Consider the following 23764-nt stretch of genomic DNA (forward strand, 5'->3'; position numbering starts at 1 on the left):
GCAGGCATATTGTTTTTGTCATTGGGATGGGAACAGGTGCAAGGACCCAGACTCAGGCACTCTGCAACCATGTCCGTGTACCTGTCTCTGACAGTGGCCCAGATTCAGTAAGCAATTGCGCCTGCATAACCATAGGTTACGCAGCGCAATTGCTGACTTGCGCCGGCGTAACGAGTTCTCCTGATTCAGAGAACTCATTACGCCGACTGCAGCCTAAAATCTGCGTGGCATAAGGCTCTTATGCCACGCAGATTTTAGGCTGCATTCTTGCGTTGACCGCTAGGGGGCGCTCCCATTGTGGTCAGCGTATAGTATGCAAATTGCATACTTACGCCGATTCACAATGTTGCGCGGGCCCTGCGTACGCAAGGTACGGAGTTTCCGTACGGCATCTTTAGCGTAAGGCTGCCCCTTCTAATAGTAGGGGCAGCCAATGCTAAAGTATAGCCGCCGTTACCGCGACGTGAAATTTGAATTTCACGTCGTTTGCGTAAGTGATTCGTGAATGGCGCTGGACGTTCACTTTGAAGCAAATGACATCCTTGCGACGTCATTTGCTGCAATGCACGTCAGGAAAGTTTCCCGACGGAGCATGCGCTCTACGCTCGGCGCGGGAGCGCGCCTAATTTAAATGATTCCCGCCCCCGGCGGGATCATTTACATTGCGCGCGCTTACGCCGGGCAATTTTGCCGGCGTGCCCTCGCAATTTGAATCAAGGGCAGCGCAAAATATTTGCGTGGGCGCAGGGCAAAATCGTTGCCCTGCGCCTCCGCAAATATAGCGCAGATCTCTTTGAATCTGGGCCAGTGTTGCCAACCGTCAGTATTTTTACTGGCAGCCAGTAAAAAATAGGCACTTTTCTTCTGCCAGTAAATGCCAGTAAGAGGAAAAGGTTGCCAGTAAAAAATATGGATGCAACACTCGGCTCGGAACTGTGCATGTGCAGTTCTTGTCCGGAGGCGACTGAGACCGTCTAAGTGCCTTCTACAGTGTGTTCAGTCAGTGCGGCAGGGGATGGGACTGGTGGAGGTGGTGCCTGAGAGTGTCGTGTGATGTCATAGTGCAAGGGTGCAAGTGGAGTGGCCGGAGCCTCGTTTGCGGATCTGAGGGACGGTAGCAAGGTAAGCCAGGAGCAGGACTGTCAATGCTCTTTGGAGTGGAGGGACCATCTGGTGTGGAGAGAGACTGTCACTGTGACTTCGGAAGGGACATGTTGTGTTGGGGAACTTTGCTGCTGCAGACTGCTGTCAGTGTCACTGTGAGACTCAATTTCATGTTTGTGTACTGCCCATTCTAATTTCTTGCCCCCCTGAGTCCGGTCCCTGAGCTACATACTTACTATAATTGAAAAAATAATAAGAATAAGCCGAAATACTGAAATTTGTAATTAAAACTGTAATTTTGTAACTTTTGGAAATGCCAGTAAAAACTTGGCTTTGCTAGTAAATTTTGGATGTTGTGCCAGCAAATTTCAATCTGGTAGGTTGGTAACACTGGTCCCTGGGTACCTATCAAAATCAGGAGCTGCGGGTGAGTCCGTACACCTAATTACTCTTCATTAGCAAAAGAAGGCTGTCTGTACGCAGCTCCACATGGCACTGAACAGATAGATAAACTGTATGAGCCAGGGTGCCTGTGTGATTAAGTCCTTTGAGAAAAAAAGGATTTTGAGTTAATGGAGTGTTTTGTTTAAGGCTCACTTCAGCTTGGTATATTGTTTTTAAATATTAATAACTCCGCAGTACTGCAGCTGATGTAATATGCATCTCTGCCACTGTCCCCTGAAACTGGAGTTGGGCTTTAAAATTTTTGTGACTTTGGAATTAGACAGGACAATAAATCTCTGGCTAACTTGCAAGCAGGTTAAAGTTAAATTAGTTAGACGAAGTCCCAGATGGGAGGGTAAGATTTAATGCCTTTCCAGGTTCTTTGGTTTTGGAGGGTTATCTTTAGACGTGTGCATTTGTTTTCGTCCGAATGCATTTTCGTCTGAATTATAGGTATTTTCGTTATCGTTTTAACAAACGATAACGAAAGCACAGAAAACGAAAACCGAAAGATCCGACATAAACAAATGCTTTATTTTCGTTTTCGTTGTGGTCGAATGTGCCTAACCTTAACTCTATTAGTCCAATATTATTCTACATAAAGAGAAAAGATTCGACATATTGAGAAAAGATTCGACATTATAGAGACATGAAGAAGAGTCGACATAGAGAGAAAAGATTTAACATAGAGAGAAAATATTCGACATAGAAAAAAAATGAAAATTCAACGAAGTAGCTAAAAACATACGATCGAAGCAAGCGGACATTTATGGTGAACTGCTCTGCCCATAGGCTATAGAAGAATTCTAATGTTGGTTGACTAGTAATAATAATTAATTAATATAATTATTATTAGTCATACAACATTAGAATTCTTCTATAGCTTGTAGGCGGAACATTCAAATGGAAATGTATGATTGCGGCATCGTACAGTATTGTTGCTCCGTCGAATCTTCTTTTTTTTTAACCACTTAAGGACCGCCTCATGTACATATACGTCAGCAGAATGGCACAGGCAGGCACATGTACGTATATATACGTGCCCTGCTTGACGTGGGTCGGGGGTCCGATCGGGACCCCCCCCCCGTACATGCGGCGGTCCCCGTGGCTTCAGGAGCGATCCGGGACGACGGCGCGGCTATTCGTTTATAGCCGCTCCGTCGCGATCGCTCCCCGGAGCTGAAGAACGGGGAGAGCCGTGTGTAAACACGGCTTCCCCGTGCTTCACTGTGTCGGCGCATCGATCGCGTCATTCCCTTTATAGGGAAGACACGATCGATGACGTCATTCCTACAGCCACACCCCCCTACACTAGTAAAAACACACAAAGTAAACCCTAACTCCTACAGCGCCCCCTGTGGTTAACTCCCAAACTGCAAACTGTCATTTTCACAATAAAGAATGCAATTTAAATGCATTTTTTGCTGTGAAAATGACAATTGTCCCAAAAATGTGTCAAAATTGTCCGAAGTGTCCGCCATAATGTCGCAGTCACGAAAAAAATCGCTGATCGCCGCCATTAGTAGTAAAAAAAAAAAATGCAAAAAAACTATCCCCTATTTTGTAAACACTATAAATTTTGCGCAAACCAACCGATAAACGATTATTGCGATTTTTTTTACCAAAAATAGGTAGAAGAATACGTATCGGCCTAAACTGAGGAAAAAAAAATGTTATATATGTTTTTGGGGGATATTTATTATAGCAAAAAATTAAAAAATATAGCATTTTTTTCAAAATTGTCGCTTTATTTTTGTTTATAGCGCAAAAAAAAAAAACGCAGAGGTGATCAAATACCACCAAAAGAAAGCTCTATTTGTGGGGAAAAAAAGACGCTAATTTTGTTTGGGAGCCACGTCGCACGACCGCGCAATTGTCTGTTAAAGCGACGCAGTCCCGAACTGTAAAAACCCCTTGGGTCTTTAGGCAGCATTTTGGTCCGGGGCTTAAGTGGTTAAGATTCCGTGAAATCTTTTTTTTTTTTTTAAAGATTACGTTGAATCTTCTTAGAACATTCGACAGACACCATAAGCCTTCAATGACAGATTCGACCTTAATTAATTTGGATTTTGGGAAGAATGCATTTTTTTTACGAAAAGCAATAAAAATAAAAACTAATTTTGGGAGTAACTAAATAAATATATTTTTCGGACGAAAACAAAGTCCCGAAACTAAATATTTCAGTATGCACATGTCTAGTTATCTTTAGGTCCGACCCACTGGCACTGTGATATAAAAGAGGGACAGTGGTCTGGAGCCTGGGGAGAGGGCACGTGGATGGAGAAAGAGAGCCCCGAGCAGAGAGCCACAGTGTTCATAAGAGAACTCCGTACGGGATAAGATCGAGAGCCACACCCACTAAGAGCGATTAAATATCGCTTGCAACTGTCATGATATAGAACAAGATCATCAAGACCTGCGGTGCGCCCCCGAAGATTCCAGCACTGGGAAGTGCCACTATTCTTTGTATATGGATGGTGGAGCAGGACACGACTTAGGAGTAGAGATGTAGAAAAAATCTTGTTCTTGCATGTTGGACTTTGAGATGTTCATTTTGCAATTTTCTAAGTAAAGCTTTAAAACTTTGTTCCTGCCTGGACTGAAGTTACTCAAGGGGTGTAATGCAAGTAACTTGGCACACCTGGTTTGTAGTTTGTGTCACTAGACACACTGGGATATGAAGACGTCAGCAACAAAGTTAATGTAGTGTGCAGATACAAGTGGTTACCCAAGATAACGGAAGTATACCAAGCCTGTCGTTAAGCGGGTGGGCAGATGAGATAGCCTCAGACAGGACACCTTACATTTTGCTAGAAGTAGAAGGGACAGTCAGCTAGTCTGAGACTCTGTAAGAGCAGTCACAGTCCTTGTAACAACCTTTGGCGTTAACCCTCAAAGCACAAGCACACCTGGAGCTCCAGGAAAAAGGTCCTACTCACAGTTCCCCAACCAGATTCCTGTGACATTTTTCAGCAAAGGGGATTCTTCTCCAGCCCAGCTTCCTAAGGTAGTGTTCTCCAGCTAATTCCTCCAAGTCCAAGATCCTCAGCCAAGCCTATGCTGAGGAAAATTGAAAACCATTTATCATTTTCTTTTCACTTCGCAATTATGTGCCACATGGTGTTGGTCTATCACATAAGATTCCAAAGAAATACATTTACGTTTTTGGTTGTAACAAATTTCAAGGGGTATGAATAATTTTTCAAGGCACTGTAACACTCTCCTCCCCCCAGACTGACAATGCTACTGTCCAAAGGTGCCCCCTTTGTTCATTTATCCAGAGTGTGGGCAAGCTAATACAAGAGGTGTGTTATTGGCCAGATCGCCAGGTGAAAACAGAGATAAAAAGCCTAAAAAAGACAACTAATGCTGCCACCAAATCTAAGGACAGGTAAGCTGCAATATATTACATTTTCGATTTTGGGTTTAAAACCACTTTAACCTCCCTTGCTGTATTCCCAAGTGAGGCACGGAGTGAATTTTCATTACCATTAGCAGTAACCCCCGAGCCACACTCGGGATTGCATTGCATTGCAGAATCCTGGTAGAGGTTACGTACCTTGTCCCCAGGATCCTGCAAAGTCCCCCCGCTGTGTCCTCCGCCGGATCCTCCGCCCAATTCATTACTGTTCTGGGCTCTATTCCCTACGAGCGTTGTGACACGTGGGGGCGGAGCCCGGTGGCAAATTAAAAAAATATAATTACATTACTGTATCAAATTATTTCAGTTTTGTCCCTTAATGCTTTGTCCAGTGCCCTGCCTGCACTTTTATATTATATATACTGTTCTTTCTGCCTGGAAACCTGAGAATTTCCATGGCATCCAAAAAGTGTCCTTTTTACATCAAAAGCGGTTTTAGACCAGCTAGAAAACAGCGATAGAAAATTAGAACACTTGCAGAATTGAGCGATAGTGATTGATTTGATTTGATTTGATTATTTGTTAAGTGCCAAATACTGTTCAAGAACTGCGCCTAAGCGATAGACAGACCAAATACATATACTGATAATCAAAGAAATAAGCATAGCAAATATCACATACAAAATAGATTGGTAATAAATAACAACTTAAATTGCACAAGGAGGATCATCTAAACAGAGGGGAAAAAAAAAAAAAAAAGAAAGGTTGAAGAAGCAGAATACCAGTCCACATTTAAATAGGCAGCAACAAGTCAGGGCAGGCTGATGAGCTGGTTAGTAGTAAATAACACATGTTCCTTATTCATATACATTGGAAAGTAAGTGAGTCTTCAGTACCTTGCGAAAATGAGTTAGCGAGTTAATTTTCCGCATACTCTCAGGAAGATTATTCCATAGCCAAAGACTTGGAGAGTTTTTCCACCAGCTGCCGCAAAATGATATGGTTTCGGCATAAGACGGTTTTGATTCGCCGACCGTAAAGATCTTTTTGGGGTATAGTGGGAAACTATACTCGATAAATAGATTGGACCTTGACTCCAATATGCCTTAAAAACAAGGCAGAGGGCCTTGAATTCAGCCCTTTTGGCAATGGGTAGTCAGTGATGCTTTCGAAGGGAGCTTGTAACATGTTCTCTGTGATTCAGTCCTTTGATCAGGCGAGCGGCATGGTTTTGAACTAACTGCAACTTAGCAATCCATTTCTTTGGGAGATTTAATAAGAAAACATTTGAGTAATCCAACCTAGAAAGTATGAGTGCTTGTACAAGTTTTTTCCGATTCACTTCGGTAAACAGATTTTTCAGCCTCCTGAAGGAAATATAGATAGTAGCTTGCATTTTTCACAATATTTAAGACATGTGGTATAAATGTGAGTTCCGAGTCGAACCAGACCCCTAAGTTCTTAATCTTTTTGGCAGGCGTTGGAGTAGTGCCAATTGATTCGGGCCAGTTAGAAATTGGTGATACAGGTGTAATTTTTCCAATTAAAAGAACTTCGGTCTTAGCAGTGTTAATACCAAGTCTACTAGAAAGCATCCATTGATGTATTTCAGCTAAACAAAGTTGGATATAGATTAGATTATAGAGCGCACACTGATTAAAGGTGAAAGGCCATCTGCAACATAATTCCACTTAGAATATGGTTTAGAGAAAATTCCTGTAACAGGATGGGATGTGGAATTTTAAATGTTGCAAAATGGATGTACATAACAAATATATGTTTAAGCCTGGTCAAACCCCAAACAAATGGAATATACAAGCACAATTGATTAAGTAAAAAAGATTTATTACAAACACATAGAAAAAATATAGAAACTTTGACATATGTTTAAAATATTCAGACAAGGAATAGAAAAAGTACTAGTGGTGCAAATAACTGCACATAGTCTTCTTCGGACCCCACGTAGAGAGGTTCTACTAGTTTCGCCGTTACGGCTTCATCAGGAACCCGTGGAGGGTGATAGTCTATAATAATTAAATGACATATTACAATATAATTGAGAAAAGAAAGAAATAACATCACATAAATCTGTTGCAAGATAAAATAATCAATAATAAATATACAAACAGAGTGGATATGCTGTATTGCGTACAGATAGATTAAGGTAGCCATATTGGGCTACAATATATCAAACATTAAAAACCATATGATGAAAGTGGACTAAGATGCCGCCCCTACCTGATAAGAATGAGATGAGGTCACATAAGACAGCGATCGCGACAAACCCATTAACTGGATGCAGACACCCCCTATTGGTGGAAGGTAACCCTGTATCACAGAGATATACCTGAGAAATACAGTGTCCATCAACAACTAGACAATCCAGAAATTGAGATTCTACAAGTAGAGGAAGCCTTGAATCAATTTGATTTAAAAATAAAACTATGCCTTAATAGTGTTGCCCCATTACAAACATCAAATAACCGGCCACGCCTGACTAAATCTCGTCCTTGGCATACAGGAAAACTTTCGTCTTTAAAAACAAAAAGACAATTAAAACGTAGGTGGCTAAAGACGAAACTTGATTCTGACAAGAAAATATATAGAATTTTCTGTCATGCATACTCAAAACAAATACAATTATGTAAACGGACATATTATAACCATCTAATTAACAATGCACCTAATAAAGACAGTGCACTGTTTAAAATTGTACGCTCCATTACAACACCTAGTCAGTGTGTACCATCCATATTGGCCTCATTAAAACTTTGTACAGATTTACACTAAACATTTATTGGAAAAATTGTGATACATCAGCCTCATCTAGTTATCAACCATTACATGATCCTACCAACATCAATATGCCTCTATTGGACACATTTAAACTTGTATCTATATTAGACATTTTAAAGATCATGAACAGCCTAAAAGCCTCCACATATTTAGATGATACATGCCCAGCATGGTTTTATAAAAAACATGCTGTGACCTTGGTGGCTGATATCACAATGCTAGTTAATAAATGCCTTGCAATTGGCCTTATGCCTACTCAATTGAAACATGCCATCATTTCACCGCTGTTGAAGAAAGCAGGCTTAGATCCTGCCGACCTAAATAATTTTAGACCGATAACCTCGATACCATTCCTTGCCAAGATCCTCGAGCGTGTGGTCTTCGATCAGCTACAATATCACATGGAAATAAACAATCTTTTCCACGACACCCAATCAGGATTTAGGCCGGGTCGAGGCACAGAAGTATGTGCGTTAGCTATGCATGAAAGACTCCTTATGATTAAGGATGCTGGAGGATCAGCCGCATTGGTGTTACTAGACGATACGATCGACCACGACATCTTGACGAATCGCATGGAATTCCTGTTCGGAATAAAGGGCAAAGTGCTGAACTGGTTAAAGTCCTTTCTCTCAAATCGCACACACGTAGTTCGCTTAGGAGATTATAGATCTCTCCCTCGCCATCTACATTGTGGAGTTCCTCAAGGCAGTGCCATCTCACCACTGGCCTTTAACTGTTACATGCGGCCATTGCAAGACATTATACTGAAATATGGCTTGGAGGCTCAAATATACGCAGATGACACACAAATACTGGTAGATATGGCTAGTGGTACAGATATGCAATTGAAACTCCAACTTTGTTTAGAGAAAATTCCTGTAACAGGATGGGATGTGGAATTTTAAATGTTGCAAAATGGATGTATATAACAAATATATGTTTAAGCCTGGTCAAACCCCAAACAAATGGAATATACAAGCACAATTGATTAAGTAAAAAAGATTTATTACAAACACATAGAAAAAATATAGAAACTGACATATGTTTAAAATATTCAGACAAGGAATAGAAAAAGTACTAGTGGTGCAAATAACTGCACATAGTCTTCTTCGGACCCCACGTAGAGAGGTTCTACTAGTTTCGCCGTTACGGCTTCATCAGGAACCCGTGGAGGGTGATAGTCTATAATAATTAAATGACATATTACAATATAATTGAGAAAAGAAAGAAATAACATCACATAAATCTGTTGCAAGATAAAATAATCAATAATAAATATACAGAGTGGATATGCTGTATTGCGTACAGATAGATTAAGGTAGCCATATTGGGCTACAATATATCAAACATTAAAAACCATATGATGAAAGTGGACTAAGATGCCGCCCCTACCTGATAAGAATGAGATGAGGTCACATAAGACAGCGATCGCGACAAACCCATTAACTGGATGCAGACACCCCCTATTGGTGGAAGGTAACCCTGTATCACAGAGATATACCTGAGAAATACTGCAGACCCATGAATAAACCTATTAAGAGGAAAGGAAGATAGAAAATGTCCAAAGACAAATAGGGTAAAATGCATAAGTTTAGCAATTGAAAAACATAGCAACAAAATGCGCTAAAAATTGATGCATAGAAAAATACCACATATGGATAGATAATAGCAAATAACTTACTGCTATAGCCTACTGAATATTTCAGAGGTAGAATAAACAAAGGGAGTTATGGATGTCAGAGGAGTAGATGTTTTAATTGATACGTGGTTCCAAGAAGGTATGCTGGGTGGTCAGTCAAATCTGCAAAGACCCTTACTGCGAAGCAGAAATGAGCCTAGAAGCAGATTAAATCAATTAATTCATCACAATCATTAGTTCAGAATGAGTAAAGAAATGGAATTTTCTGAAGAGACAAATTGTAAAAGAGAAATGTTTAAGTTAAATCAGGAATACCTAGTCAGTGTGGCCACCTTAATTGCTTGAAGGTAACAAGGACCTCAGCGCTGAGTATACTAGAAGCTCACAAGTGTAAATACACCAGATGAGTCTGCAGAGTTAAAGATGGAAATTACAAACAATAAATAATTAAAAAGAAACATTTTTTTAAAAAGGAGAAAAAGGTATTCATGTTGCAGAAATATACCAGAAAAAGAAAGGGGGGAAAAGAGTAATTGACCAACAGCATACCTGATGAGACTGGAAAGCCACGGATATATTTTTTTGTTACTATCTTCATAGACACAGCAAGCTCACACTGAAGCTGGTAGCTGTGTGAGCCGCATATGTAATGTCCTCAATCAGGCTGAAACAGCACCACCTGAGTGTGGGCTGTCAGCCTGATGTGGGTGGGCGGAGAAGGGCGGCTGGCGTCACTGGGAGATTCCCCGGTAACCCCGCCCAACCTGGTCACACAGGGAAAGCCTGTGACGCCCAAAGGGGGCGGCGCCGAGCGGGGAACAGCGGCGGGCGTGGTCAGAGATATGACCAGCATGCCGTATCCAATGACACGAGCCGTAGGGCGGACCTGTGCTGACATTCATGCCTCCGCATGAATTCAGCGATATATATGATAGCGCTGGCACAGGCCCCCAACCGCCCACATAGGCAGTCATGTAGCAATATCATAGGGGGTGCTGCAAACCGGGAAAAGAGGCTGCGATGCGAGTGCTGTATGCGGCAGCTATATTCCCATTCTTTGGATAAAGAGTATCGAAAGAAAAAAGGTAGAAATGCAAGGGAATGGAGAAAAGAGGCATGAAAGGAAGAAAAACGAGTGTGAAAAAGGGGGGAAAGTAAAAAAAGGGAAAAGGAAAAGAGGAAAAAGGAAAAGGGGAAGGAAAAAAGAGAAAAGAGAAAAGAAAAAAGGGGGGAAAAAATTACACTAAAAATAGGAAACATAGGAAAAATGCAAACTGGCACAGAGAAGAGAGGGGAAGGGAGAGAAGAGACAGGGGAAGAAGCAGGGGCGGCTGACCAAAAGTCCACAGCTTTCAAGGTTCACAACATGCATATTGGTGTTGCCGTGCGGCAAACCGCACGGATGACATAAGAGAAAATATTTTACAATAGTATGTCAAATCATAATACTGTCATGCTGAGGGCGTACTGTCAGGGTATTGAAAGAAAATGGTTTGAGTCCAAATTCTCCCCTAGTGGCAGCACAGCAATCAGACAAGACAGAAACGATACATAATCTCTAAGCCAGAGGGTATAAAGCACTGGAATAGCTGGGAATAGATTCCCAGCTATTTAAACATTTGGGAAGGGTACATGAAAACAGAATGTAGGGGTATTGGGCAAAAGGTATCAGGGACATTTAGGAGAGGGGAAAATATCATTGATTATATTAATATACATCAATCTGAATAGTACACGCAGTGACTTATCCAAGACCTTGGTCTCCATCGGAGTATGTAGCAAGCGTATCAATTAGAGGTATCTTAAATGCTGATGGTGCAATCAAAGCCAAAACGGGATCCGATAGTCAGAGCCTCACGGACCCTGCGGTGTGGTCCATATCAAACCTATCAAAAATGTAGAACTGGATGGTACAGTGAGATCATTAGAGAAAAGGTTTATAACTGATATTCTCATTAGATCCGGGGTGCTGAGTGGCCCGCAACGTATATATCCATCTGGCTTCAGTCTGTAGCAGACGCTTATCAGCATCCCCGCCACGTTCATTCAATGGTATATGTGCTAAAGCATAGAAACCTAGCATTGCACGGTTGTGATTGTGGAATAATCCTATGTGCCGGCTAATGGGTGTTTCCATTAGCTTTTTGGATACTGATAGGACGTGATCTCTAATCCTACAAAAGAAATTGCGTTACGTCTTTCCCACATAAAAAGACCCACAATTGCACTTCATTAGATATATTATCCCCACTGTTTGACAGGTTGCACGAAATTTTGGTGACCATGTGTCTCCATTCGGGAGGGTAATGCTAGTACCCCTCAGAATGTAGCGACAAAAGTTGCATTTGCCACAGGGGAAAGTGCCCAATTGAGTAGGTTTAGGAATAGTTTGAACCGCATAGTGGCTTGAGACTGCTTTATCTTTAATCGATAACGAACGCTTAAAGGTAATTTGAGGTGTAGAATTTAAGATACCTCTAATAGATACGCTTGCTACATACTCCGATGGAGACCAAGGTCTTGGATAAGTCACTGCGTGTACTATTCAGATTGATGTATATTAATTGATATTTTCCCCTCTCCTAAATGTCCCTGATACCTTTTGCCCAATACCCCTACATTATGTTTTCATGTACCCTTCCCAAATGTTTAAATAGCTGGGAATCTATTCCCAGCTATTCCAGTGCTTTATACCCTCTGGCTTAGAGATTAGGTATCGTTTCTGTCTTGTCTGATTGCTGTGCTGCCACTAGGGGAGAATTTGGACTCAAACCATTTTCTTTCAATACCCTGACAGTACGCCCTCAGCATGACAGTATTATGATTTGACATACTATTGTAAAATATTTTCTCTTATGTCATCCGTGCGGTTTGCCGCACGGCAACACCAATATGCATGTTGTGAACCTTGAAAGCTGTGGACTTTTGGTCAGCCGCCCCTGCTTCTTCCCCTGTCTCTTCTCTCCCTTCCCCTCTCTTCTCTGTGCCAGTTTGCATTTTTCCTATGTTTCCTATTTTTAGTGTAATTTTTTTTTCCCCCTTTTTTCTTTTCTCTTTTTTCCTTCCCCTTTTCCTTTTTCCTCTTTTCCTTTTCCCTTTTTTTACTTTCCCCCCTTTTTCACACTCGTTTTTCTTCCTTTCATGCCTCTTTTCTCCATTCCCTTGCATTTCTACCTTTTTTCTTTTAATACTCTTTATCCAAAGAATGGGAATATAGATGCCGCATACAGCACTCGCATCGCAGCCCCTTTTCCCGGTTTGCAGCACCCCCTATGATATTGCTACATGACTGCCTATGTGGGCGGTTGGGGGCCTGTGCCAGCGCTATCATATATATCGCTGAATTCATGCGGAGGCATGAATGTCAGCACAGGTCCGCCCTACGGCTCGTGTCATTGGATACGGCATGCTGGTCATATCTCTGACCACGCCCGCCGCTGTTCCCTGCTCGGCGCCGCCCCCTTTGGGCGTCACAGGCTTTCCCTGTGTGACCAGGTTGGGCGGGGTTACCGGGGAATCTCCCAGTGACGCCAGCCGCCCTTCTCCCCCCACCCACATCAGGCTGACAGCCCACACTCAGGTGGTGCTGTTTCAGCCTGATTGAGGACATTACATATGCGGCTCACACAGCTACCAGCTTCAGTGTGAGCTTGCTGTGTCTATGAAGATAGTAACAAAAAAATATATCTGTGGCTTTCCAGTCTCATCAGGTATGCTGTTGGTCAATTACTCTCTTCCCCCCTTTCTTTTTCTGGTATATTTCTGCAACATGAATACCTTTTTCTACTTTTTAAAAAAATCTTTTTCTTTTTAATTATTTATTGTTTGTAATTTCCATCTTTAACTCTGCAGACTCATCTGGTGTATTTACACTTGTGAGCTTCTAGTATACTCAGCGCTGAGGTCCTTGTTACCTTCAAGCAATTAAGGTGGCCACACTGACTAGGTATTCCTGATTTAACTTAAACATTTCTCTTTTACAATTTGTCTCTTCAGAAAATTCCATTTCTTTACTCATTCTGAACTAATGATTGTGATGAATTAATTGATTTAATCTGCTTCTAGGCTCATTTCTGCTTCGCAGTAAGGGTCTTTGCAGATTTGACTGACCACCCAGCATACCTTCTTGGAACCACGTATCAATTAAAACATCTACTCCTCTGACATCCATAACTCCCTTTGTTTATTCTACCTCTGAAATATTCAGTAGGCTATAGCAGTAAGTTATTTGCTATTATCTATCCATATGTGGTATTTTTCTATGCATCAATTTTTAGCGCATTTTGTTGCTATGTTTTTCAATTGCTAAACTTATGCATTTTACCCTATTTGTCTTTGGACATTTTCTATCTTCCTTTCCTCTTAATAGGTTTATTCATGGGTCTGCAGTATTTCTCAGGTATATCTCTGTGATACAGGGTTACCTTCCACCAATAGGGGGTGTCTGCATCCAGTTAATGGGTTTGTCGCGATCGCTGTCTTATGTGACCTCATCTCATTCTTATCAGGTAGGGGCGGCATCTTAGTCCACTTTCATCATATGGTTTTTAATGTTTGATATATTGTAGCCCAATATGGCTACCTTAATCTATCTGTACGCAATACAGCATATCCACTCTGTATATTTATTATTGATTATTTTATCTTGCAACAGATTTATGTGATGTTATTTCTTTCTTTTCTCAATTATATTGTAATATGTCATTTAATTATTATAGACTATCACCCTCCACGGGTTCCTGATGAAGCCGTAACGGCGAAACTAGTAGAACCTCTCTACGTGGGGTCCGAAGAAGACTATGTGCAGTTATTTGCACCACTAGTACTTTTTCTATTCCTTGTCTGAATATTTTAAACATATGTCAGTTTCTATATTTTTTCTATGTGTTTGTAATAAATCTTTTTTACTTAATCAATTGTGCTTGTATATTCCATTTGTTTGGGGTTTGACCAGGCTTAAACATATATTTGTTATATACATCCATTTTGCAACATTTAAAATTCCACATCCCATCCTGTTACAGGAATTTTCTCTAAACAAAGTTGGAGTTTCAATTGCATATCTGTACCACTAGCCATATCTACCAGTATTTGTGTGTCATCTGCGTATATTTGAGCCTCCAAGCCATATTTCAGTATAATGTCTTGCAATGGCCGCATGTAACAGTTAAAGGCCAGTGGTGAGATGGCACTGCCTTGAGGAACTCCACAATGTAGATGGCGAGGGAGAGATCTATAATCTCCTAAGCGAACTACGTGTGTGCGATTTGAGAGAAAGGACTTTAACCAGTTCAGCACTTTGCCCTTTATTCCGAACAGGAATTCCATGCGATTCGTCAAGATGTCGTGGTCGATCGTATCGTCTAGTAACACCAATGCGGCTGATCCTCCAGCATCCTTAATCATAAGGAGTCTTTCATGCATAGCTAACGCACATACTTCTGTGCCTCGACCCGGCCTAAATCCTGATTGGGTGTCGTGGAAAAGATTGTTTATTTCCATGTGATATTGTAGCTGATCGAAGACCACACGCTCGAGGATCTTGGCAAGGAATGGTATCGAGGTTATCGGTCTAAAATTATTTAGGTCGGCAGGATCTAAGCCTGCTTTCTTCAACAGCGGTGAAATGATGGCATGTTTCAATTGAGTAGGCATAAGGCCAATTGCAAGGCATTTATTAACTAGCATTGTGATATCAGCCACCAAGGTCACAGCATGTTTTTTATAAAACCATGCTGGGCATGTATCATCTAAATATGTGGAGGCTTTTAGGCTGTTCATGATCTTTAAAATGTCTAATATAGATACAAGTTTAAATGTGTCCAATAGAGGCATATTGATGTTGGTAGGATCATGTAATGGTTGATAACTAGATGAGGCTGATGTATCACAATTTTTCCAATAAATGTTTAGTGTAAATCTGTACAAAGTTTTAATGAGGCCAATATGGATGGTACACACTGACTAGGTGTTGTAATGGAGCGTACAATTTTAAACAGTGCACTGTCTTTATTAGGTGCATTGTTAATTAGATGGTTATAATATGTCCGTTTACATAATTGTATTTGTTTTGAGTATGCATGACAGAAAATTCTATATATTTTCTTGTCAGAATCAAGTTTCGTCTTTAGCCACCTACGTTTTAATTGTCTTTTTGTTTTTAAAGACGAAAGTTTTCCTGTATGCCAAGGACGAGATTTAGTCAGGCGTGGCCGGTTATTTGATGTTTGTAATGGGGCAACACTATTAAGGCATAGTTTTATTTTTAAATCAAATTGATTCAAGGCTTCCTCTACTTGTAGAATCTCAATTTCTGGATTGTCTAGTTGTTGATGGACACTAGAAAATGCAGCTATTTGTAAAGGTGTTAATTGATATACTGTATTGAAATTTTCCAAGGTGACATCCTTTAGTTTTCTATATGGATTTGACATAGTCATAGAGTGTCCAATTACTACTTTCCGGGGTGAAAAATCTGGGAGGGTAAAAGTAATTAAAAAGAGATCCGTCCAAATAACCTCTGTTGCTAAGATATTGTCAGTAGACAATGTATTAGTGAGTAAAATATCAAGTGTATGTCCTTTTTGATGTGTGGGTACCTTAAGGCCCCGTACACACGACCGGATCTGTCCGCTGGGATTTATCCGCGGATCAGTTCCAGCGGACAGATCCGGTCGTGTGTAGGCCCGAGCGGACATTTTCCAGCAGACATTTGTCCAGCCGACGGTTTTCTAGCGGATAAAAATTTCTTAGCATGCTAAGAAATCTATCCGCTGGAAACCTGTCTTTCGGACTTATCCGGGTCGTCTGTACAGACTCACCGGATAAGTCCGTCCGATCCCCATCCCTGGCATGCGTCGAAATGATTCGACGCATGCGTTGGAAGTATTTACCTTCCAGGGTCGCGCACGTCACCGCGGATGTTTTCCGCGGGGATTTTGATCTGATGGTGTGTACAAGCCATCAGATCAAAATCCGGAGGAGAAATGTCCGATGAAAACAGTCCGGCGGACCGTTTCCATCGGATATCCTCTCGTGTGTACAGGGCCTAAGGCGTTGAACAAAATTTGCATTTGATATGTCATTCAAAAATTCTATGGCTTTCTGATCCTTAGGATCGTCAAGCCAAAGATTAACATCTCCCAGGACGAGAATGTTAGAGGAGTCCAGAGAGGTTTTTAAAATAAAATTAAAAAATTCATCATTAAATGATGCATTATAGCCTGGCGGACAGTAAATAAATAAAACAAAAAGTGAGGATGTAGGATTGATACAACATTTTTACAACATAGATTCCTGTATATATAGTTTAGAACATTTTAATGAATCATCATATATGAAGCCTAAGCCCCCCCCTTTTTTATGAAGGCGGTTTTAAAATATAATTTTATAATTATCAGGGACTAAGTCTATGAGGCAGGCCTCAAAGCCAGATTGAAACCATGTCTCAGATAACCCCAAAAAATGAAGGTCCTTATGGGTGATAGTATCGGCAATTTCCAAAGCGTGTTTTATTGCTGATCGTGCATTGATGTAGCCACATGCAGTGATTGGGAAATTCATTTTATTATTATTATTTTATTATTTTCTTTTATAATTATTTATAGTTATTTATTTTATTATAACTTATGATTTTGTCTTTGAAACTTTATCATACCCGGGATGTCTACTAGACTTTTGTTTGGACAGATTTAAATGAGTTATTCCTAAGAATTTCAAGTCTACAATATAAAACGCCAAATTTCTATGCAAAACAATTGTACCGCTTTGAGATTCAAAAATTTTACCCAATAATACCGACAGGGAGGTTAAAAAATATGGTAGGTGTGATTGTTGCTGTATCTCATTTTCCTATATCTCTGTACCAAGAATTATAAGCTCAGTTCCCTAATGCAATGAAGTGATATCCTTCAATTTTATTACATTGGAGAACTTCTTTACATAAACAGACAGAGGCTGTCATACCCTCTGACATTCGCACATTGCTGTGATGATTACATAAAACGTGCGATGCTTCACAGCTCTCAGCTGTAATACTCAGTGGCATTTTATAAAGCAACTGCGAACAATGCAAATCAGCTTTTGTCATGGCCTACAAAGAATTTTCCATGCATGGCCTTGATTATATTTTCTTTCTTTCAGTCTCTTAACAGGAATAATGTTGAACAAAAATAATAACTATTATTCCTCATAAGAGTTGTGTTGCCCCACAGCAACCAATCAGATTCAACCGTACACTGAAAAATGTCAGAGGATACATTTTTTTTATTGCAATTCATTTATGTTTGCAGACAGTTCTCATATGAAACAAGTACCTACGCATTGAAGTTAGTCTCTAGTTACATTTTGTTTTAATTTAATCTACTTTCTCTCCCCTGGAAAGTCATTAAAAAAAAGAAATGTACTTATTTTTTTTCTCTACCCTCCTCAGTCTTTAAAGTGGAGTTCCACCCAAAAATGGAACATCCACTTTTCAGAATCCTCCACCCCTCCCGGTGTCAAATTTGGCATCTTTCAGGGGGAAGGAGAGCAGTCTAATACAGGTATTTTTCTCCCACTTCAGGGCATAGATAGCCGAGCCACCCACGGGTGGCACCTCCTCCACCCCCCTGTCTTCTGGGAGACACACAGGTCCCAGAAGATAGCAGGGATCAGTGGGGATGCACAACGCGAGTCATGCATGGGCAGTAGGGAACCAGGCTGTGAAGCCGCAAGGCTTCACTTCCTGATTCCCTTACCGAAAGCTGGTGGCGCCTTCACCCAAGAGCTAAGGGACAGATCGGCTTTGTGTGCCTACATCGCGGGTGCCCTGGACAGGTAAGTGTCCTTATTTTAAAAGTCAGCAGCTGCAATATTTGTAGCTGCTGACTTAAAAAAAAAAAATTGGGCGGAACTCCGCTTTAATCCACCAGGACCTAGAGTAGGAAACTCTGTGTCACTTCTGACAGATGCCGGTAGGATTACATTCACACAATGTCGTGGGACAGGGTAGAGTCACCAGCCATGAGTGACAAAAAGGAGGAGGGTTATCAGTGGTGATAATGCTAAAACCTCTCCTCTTAAATGTGTGTGCGGTGACACAGTGGCTATGGAACTGACCATACTGCAATGAATTAATGAAGGACAAAAGGGCATGATGTGTTGTCATCCTACTGGGGAAAGGATTGAACAGGCACACTGGCAGTAATACCAGGTATTTAGATACGTTATTTTAAATAAAATTTTTATTTGAAAAGTGCAGAAAGATTTCATTATAAACAATGTTTGCAAAGCATCTTTTTAGAATGAATGTGTCACTAAACCCACATCATAAAAAACTATTTTAGCACCCTCTAGTATGTGCTAGAAGTGAGTGTAGGCAAACCATACTCTTACTCATATTTAAGCTGGTGAGCCTTAATTGGGTCAGGGTTTATTTGAGGTCAGGGGCAGGTGACTCATCTCAGCGGCTCTCTGATGGCATCCCCCTGTTTCCAGATTGTTGGAGAATTTTCTAGAAGATAGTGGGTGGAGACTAGGGGGGCTGCTTAGAATATTGGGAGGTCCCTGGCCAATCCCTGGTAATGGACCTGGCAGGGAACCTTTAAATATTGTTGTGTCATGCCAGAAGGGGCAGTCGGGTGGAAGATAAAGGTACAGTGTTGAGGAGGCTGTCGGTGGCCCTCAGGGGTGCCCCCTAGTCTGGGGGGGTGACCTGCCTTGATGCTGGTAGAATACTGCTAAAACACACAGGAGGAGGTCTTCCTGGAGGAACAAGAGAGGACAGAGTGAATAGTGCAACACTGTTGGGGATTACCAAAGGGGGGAGACGGGCTTCCTTTGAAGACAGCGGTGTGTTTAAGTCTTTAATCCTTCTCTGAGAAATCTCCTGAGAGTCAGCTGGGTGGCCTGCTGAAGAGTCAGTCAGGTGGAATGGTGTAGAGCAGGGAAATGCAATCAGCGGACCTCCAGATGTTGCCAAACTACAAGTCCCATGAGGCATAGCGAGACTCTGACAGCATCAAGCATGACACCCAGAGGCAGAGGCATGATGGGACTTGTAGTTTGGCAACAGCTGGAGGTCCACTAATTGCATATCCCTGGTGTAGAGAGAGAGAGCGACAGCCAGGAGGGCTGGTAAAAGGGGCAGCTGCAGCCAGGTGGGTTGGCAGTGCCTGAAGAGGTGGTGCTGGAATCAGTGGCCACAGAGAAGTTACATGCTGTTTCACTTTAACTGAGCTAAACTCAAAGGAGCTGCGAGTTTATGCCTGTAATGTGCAGTTGCTAAATCTGACTGGGAGCTGTCAGATCATCTCTAGAGTGATTCAGCTGGAGCAAGCAAGTGTCTGTGGAGGAAAGAGGAGAAGAGACTGTATATAGATGTATATAGGACGTTGTCCCTATATTTGTTAAACTCAAGTGGGCAGCCCATAACCAAGTAATGGACTGTTCTCTGACTCTGGTTGCTTGTGAATATTCGATGTGCCTGGCTGTGCAGGAGTGGGGGATCCCTTTCATCTAAAACTCCTATGGGGGTAGTGTAGCTGTCCATACTCACTATGAGATTTGTTTTCTGTATTCTGCAAAAAACCTGGTTGACCCTGCCGCTCTCTATCGCCACCTTCTGTTCAGTCTCCAATTCAGCTAGGGATTTTGCAGATCAGTGTTAACAACTCTGCACATGCTCAGTTTTCAGTGAGTTTCTATGCTGAGAATTTCCACCCTATCACATCTGAACAGCCCATATGACTATAGAGTCACACATGTGGGCATGGACCCAGTGGAAAATGACAGCCCACTCCCTCTCTCCTCCTCCTTATCCACTAACCAGCTAAACACAATGGGGGGTGGGATATTTCATGTAGATTGACGGAGGCTTCACCTCCCTGTTATTCAAAGACACAGGCTGGAGGGGCGTGACACAGCCTGTGACTGTCAGAAATCCGCGCACACCATGTTATTGCCAAAAAATAATAAAGATTTGTTTTCAAATATATATTTGCATAACAATTTAAAGCAGTTTTTTATGTTGATTATTTATTCTTTTTTTAGTTGATCTATTGACCCGTCTATACCTGGAGGTAGAGAACAAGACCCATGGGACCAGATGGTAGACGCCTGTAAAAAATGTAAGTATGCTAACAAAAATAAGTGAAAAGTTCTACGTCTTTCTCACATTATCCAAAACTAAAATGCTGTGTTGATAGACTTAAACCATTACATAAGCAGTGGGTGAAAATGTGGAATAGCCTGTTTGCATTTCTAAAATAGTAAAAATTACACAGCTACCTCAATGTATATGTATACATAGTACACAGCAGAATGCTGATCCAGGAAGTAAGCGTATTCATTTTAAAGGTCAGGAAGAAACGTCTCTCTTATTGAAGTTAATTGGACCATGCTTTATAAAGATTTTTGTCTTCCTTTGTATCAACTAGGAGTAAAGGGTTCCAGTGAATTATTATTATTTTTTATTTTTTTTATTGTTCACCATTTTTTTTATTTATTTTTTAGTTAAACTCAATTGACAAGTCTTTTCTTAACCTAACTAGCTATGTGAACATTATTAACTTGAAAAGCCTTTTTAGCGCCACTCCATTTACTTTGAATTTGTTACTGGGCCTGATTTTCTCTGAGTTCATGGCTAAGCCCTGCCAATTGCCATTGCACTGACTAATAAGACTGCTCTTCCTTGGCTAGTAAATGCACTTTTTATTAGACAAGGGAATATCAGCTGGTGGAGCTCAGACGTAGAGCGGAATTAAATCCATAAATGTACCCATTTCCCAAAACAGTTACAATCAAGGCATGTCGTGAATGATATTTGTCACATTTACTTGTGCTGTCAACCAAACTGTCAAGCCATTTAATAGCTGGTGTCATAAATGTTTACATGTGCAGCATCATGGTGACTGCAGATCAAATGGTGGCTAAGATGGCAGCTTCCTTCACAGTAAAGAATGGGAGGGTTTAGTTCTCCCTTGCTTCTTCCATGTGTTAGTCTTTGCCCATCTTGATTGGCTGTTGCGGGATGACCAGGCACTGGTCTTCAGAAATTAGTGTGAGGGGTATCAGTACATGAGTTATTAATATTTATCCACCCTAGCCATTCACTGAGGGTTTTGTCCAGTGGTGTGGGCTGAGGGTATAATAAATGTTTGAAGAAAATCTTCCAGAGGATTCTTTCTCTTCTAGGCCTTTCCCCAGCCAGGGGGGCAGTGCTTAAAGTGATAGTAAAGACTTTTTAATTAATAAAAAATAAGTAATACTTATCTGTTCTGTACAAAAATATTGCACAGAAAGCTCGCCTTCCTCCTCTTTTGGAAGTCCCCTGCCAGCTTCTTTCTTCTCTGGGGGCTTCCTGTAGTAAGCTTGTTAGTATGGTGGCATCTGTGCGAGCATGCTCCTCAGCCAGCCTGTGTGCGTGCATAACCATGTCCCCGCTCACAGTAGTTTGACTGACAGCAGCTGGATCCTATGGCTCCACTACCCTCAGTTTCTCTGGTGAAAGCAGGAAGTGAATGGAGGGCTGCTGGAGCCAGAGACAGTACTTGAGTAGTGATTTGGCATCAGATAAGTGTTTACAGAAAGGGGTTGGTAGGACAGGTAGTTGGCCATTTTTTTTTTGCCTTAATGCAGAGAATGCATTAAGGTAAAAAATTGTTTAGCCTTTATTACCACTTTAAAGCTCAGTGGAATATTAGCTGATGTTCTGAAGGATATATTCTGATGGAACTGAGAAGGAAGATGGCAAACTGCATGCAGCATCTTCAAAGAAGTTGTCAGGACCTGAATCACCTGCTGGTGTCACTGTAGTTCCCAGAGCAGAAGGTTGTACTTCCTGTGTCTACTAGTGGGTGTCTCCCACCAGCCTGATGGTAGCTGCTGGGAGGGTATTTAGTCCCTCCTCTACATTTATTTCTTCCTTCAGTGTTTTTCCTGATAGCCAGATTATGCTTGCTGATTTACGCTGAACCTAGATCCTGCTCCTGCCTTGTATCCGTACCTTGTATCTTCCTGCCTTGTATCTGCTCCCCTTGTTCCTGATGCACCTCCAGTTTCACTTTTTGTCTGTATACTGTACACTATATTGTATTATAGTTAGCTTATCAGTTTGATTTTCTTTCACTAGTTAGGTTGCTAATTAGGTATTTTGCCACTTGGTTTATGGTTTACTTTTATCTTCATGTATTCTGTTTACTTGTTTGGATGTATTTTGTTTCACTGTTAATAAAGCTACTTTAATTATACATCGTCTCTGGTTTCAGTTTCCTGAGTGCAGCTACACAGATCTGGTCATCCCTACTGCGAAATGCCCGTAGTTGGTATCCCTGACAAATGTCTTTATGCTGAGAAGTGTCCATGGAAAAGCTGGGTAGAAGCCACTAGGCTGAACATTTCAAGAAGGACTCGCTACTAACAGATTGAAATACCAGTGGCTGCTCACAAAGGGGCAAGGTCTTAAAGTGGAAGTTCACCCAAATTACTGACTTAATGCTATTCCCTTCCGAGCATTGCATATATGCGCAAATGACAATTTTTTTTTTTTTAAGTGCTGTATACCTTCTAATTTGTCTTCATTGTTGGACTTCCTGTCTGTTACTCCCGCGGGAGTAGGCGTGGTCATTCCTTTTCCTCGGCGGCGCACTGTCTCCTGGGAGCTAAGTGTCAGCATTCCCAGGAGTCAGTGAGGATCGCCGCTGCGAAAATCTCGCGAGATCGTCTGCTTCCCCGTACTGACCTGTGTATATTTCTAGTTGCAACCTGCTCAGTTTACGGCGCTCAGCATTCACTGGAACCAGGAAGTTAATGCTTGTGGGCTTCACATGCCCACAAGCAAGATGAAACCGGCAGTACCCTTATTTTATAACTTTGTTTTTTAATGGGAACCTGACATCGGGGGAGATGAATCACCAGATCAGTGAGTGTAACATTGCGATGATTTTATTGTTTGCATGGTTTAAAAAAGGAACGGCCGTTGAACCTCCGCTTTAAGAGAAAGATTTTAAAAAGAACAGTGACTGCTCCCACATAATCATTGGGATTTACCTGGCTATTGCCAACAATGGCTACTACTAGAAAACTTGAGCTATCTAATTTTTTATATATACTTTTTAAAAGGGATATTGTGCATCCCTAACCCTTTCTCCTAGAAGTTATTCAGCTATATATTTGTGAAAAAAAAAGACTGAAGTGAATGGTGCTGCACTTTTCTTTCACCAAATTATAAGCCAAGGACAAATATTGAAATGTTAGCTTGCCATACTACTTCGGGAGTCATCATACACCAGGGATAGGCAATTAGCGGACCTCCAGCTGTTGCAGAACTACAAGTCCCATGAGGCATAGCAAAACTCAGACAGCCACAAGAATGACACCCAGAGGCAGAGGCATGATGGGACTTGTAGTTTTGCAACATCTGGAGGTCCGCTAATTGC

The 23764-nt window shown here is 41.4% G+C and overlaps 4 long non-coding RNA genes across 4 annotated transcripts in view; 2 read left to right on the plus strand and 2 right to left on the minus strand.

Moving 5' to 3' along the window:
* LOC120929144 overlaps positions 1-23294 on the plus strand; it is a 38092-nt gene extending 14798 nt beyond the window's left edge. Inside the window, exons 3-4 of the long non-coding RNA XR_005747346.1 lie at positions 20379-20455; positions 22595-23294. This is a non-coding gene — a long non-coding RNA (uncharacterized LOC120929144). The remainder of the gene's footprint in view (positions 1-20378; positions 20456-22594) is intronic.
* Positions 6738-7261, minus strand: LOC120929148. The gene is made up of 2 exons (XR_005747349.1): positions 7148-7261; positions 6738-6933 (listed from the first exon to the last, which is right to left on the minus strand). It is a non-coding gene; the product is annotated as an uncharacterized LOC120929148 (long non-coding RNA).
* Positions 8773-9650, minus strand: LOC120929145. Its single transcript, XR_005747347.1, has 3 exons — positions 9390-9650; positions 9101-9239; positions 8773-8890 (listed from the first exon to the last, which is right to left on the minus strand). It is a non-coding gene; the product is annotated as an uncharacterized LOC120929145 (long non-coding RNA).
* On the plus strand, positions 13305-14183 carry LOC120929147. Its single transcript, XR_005747348.1, has 3 exons — positions 13305-13566; positions 13717-13855; positions 14066-14183. It is a non-coding gene; the product is annotated as an uncharacterized LOC120929147 (long non-coding RNA).
* Positions 23295-23764: the final 470 nt, after the last annotated feature.

Source organism: Rana temporaria, chromosome 2 (genome assembly GCF_905171775.1).
Source record: "Rana temporaria chromosome 2, aRanTem1.1, whole genome shotgun sequence".
NCBI lineage: Eukaryota > Metazoa > Chordata > Amphibia > Anura > Ranidae > Rana > Rana temporaria.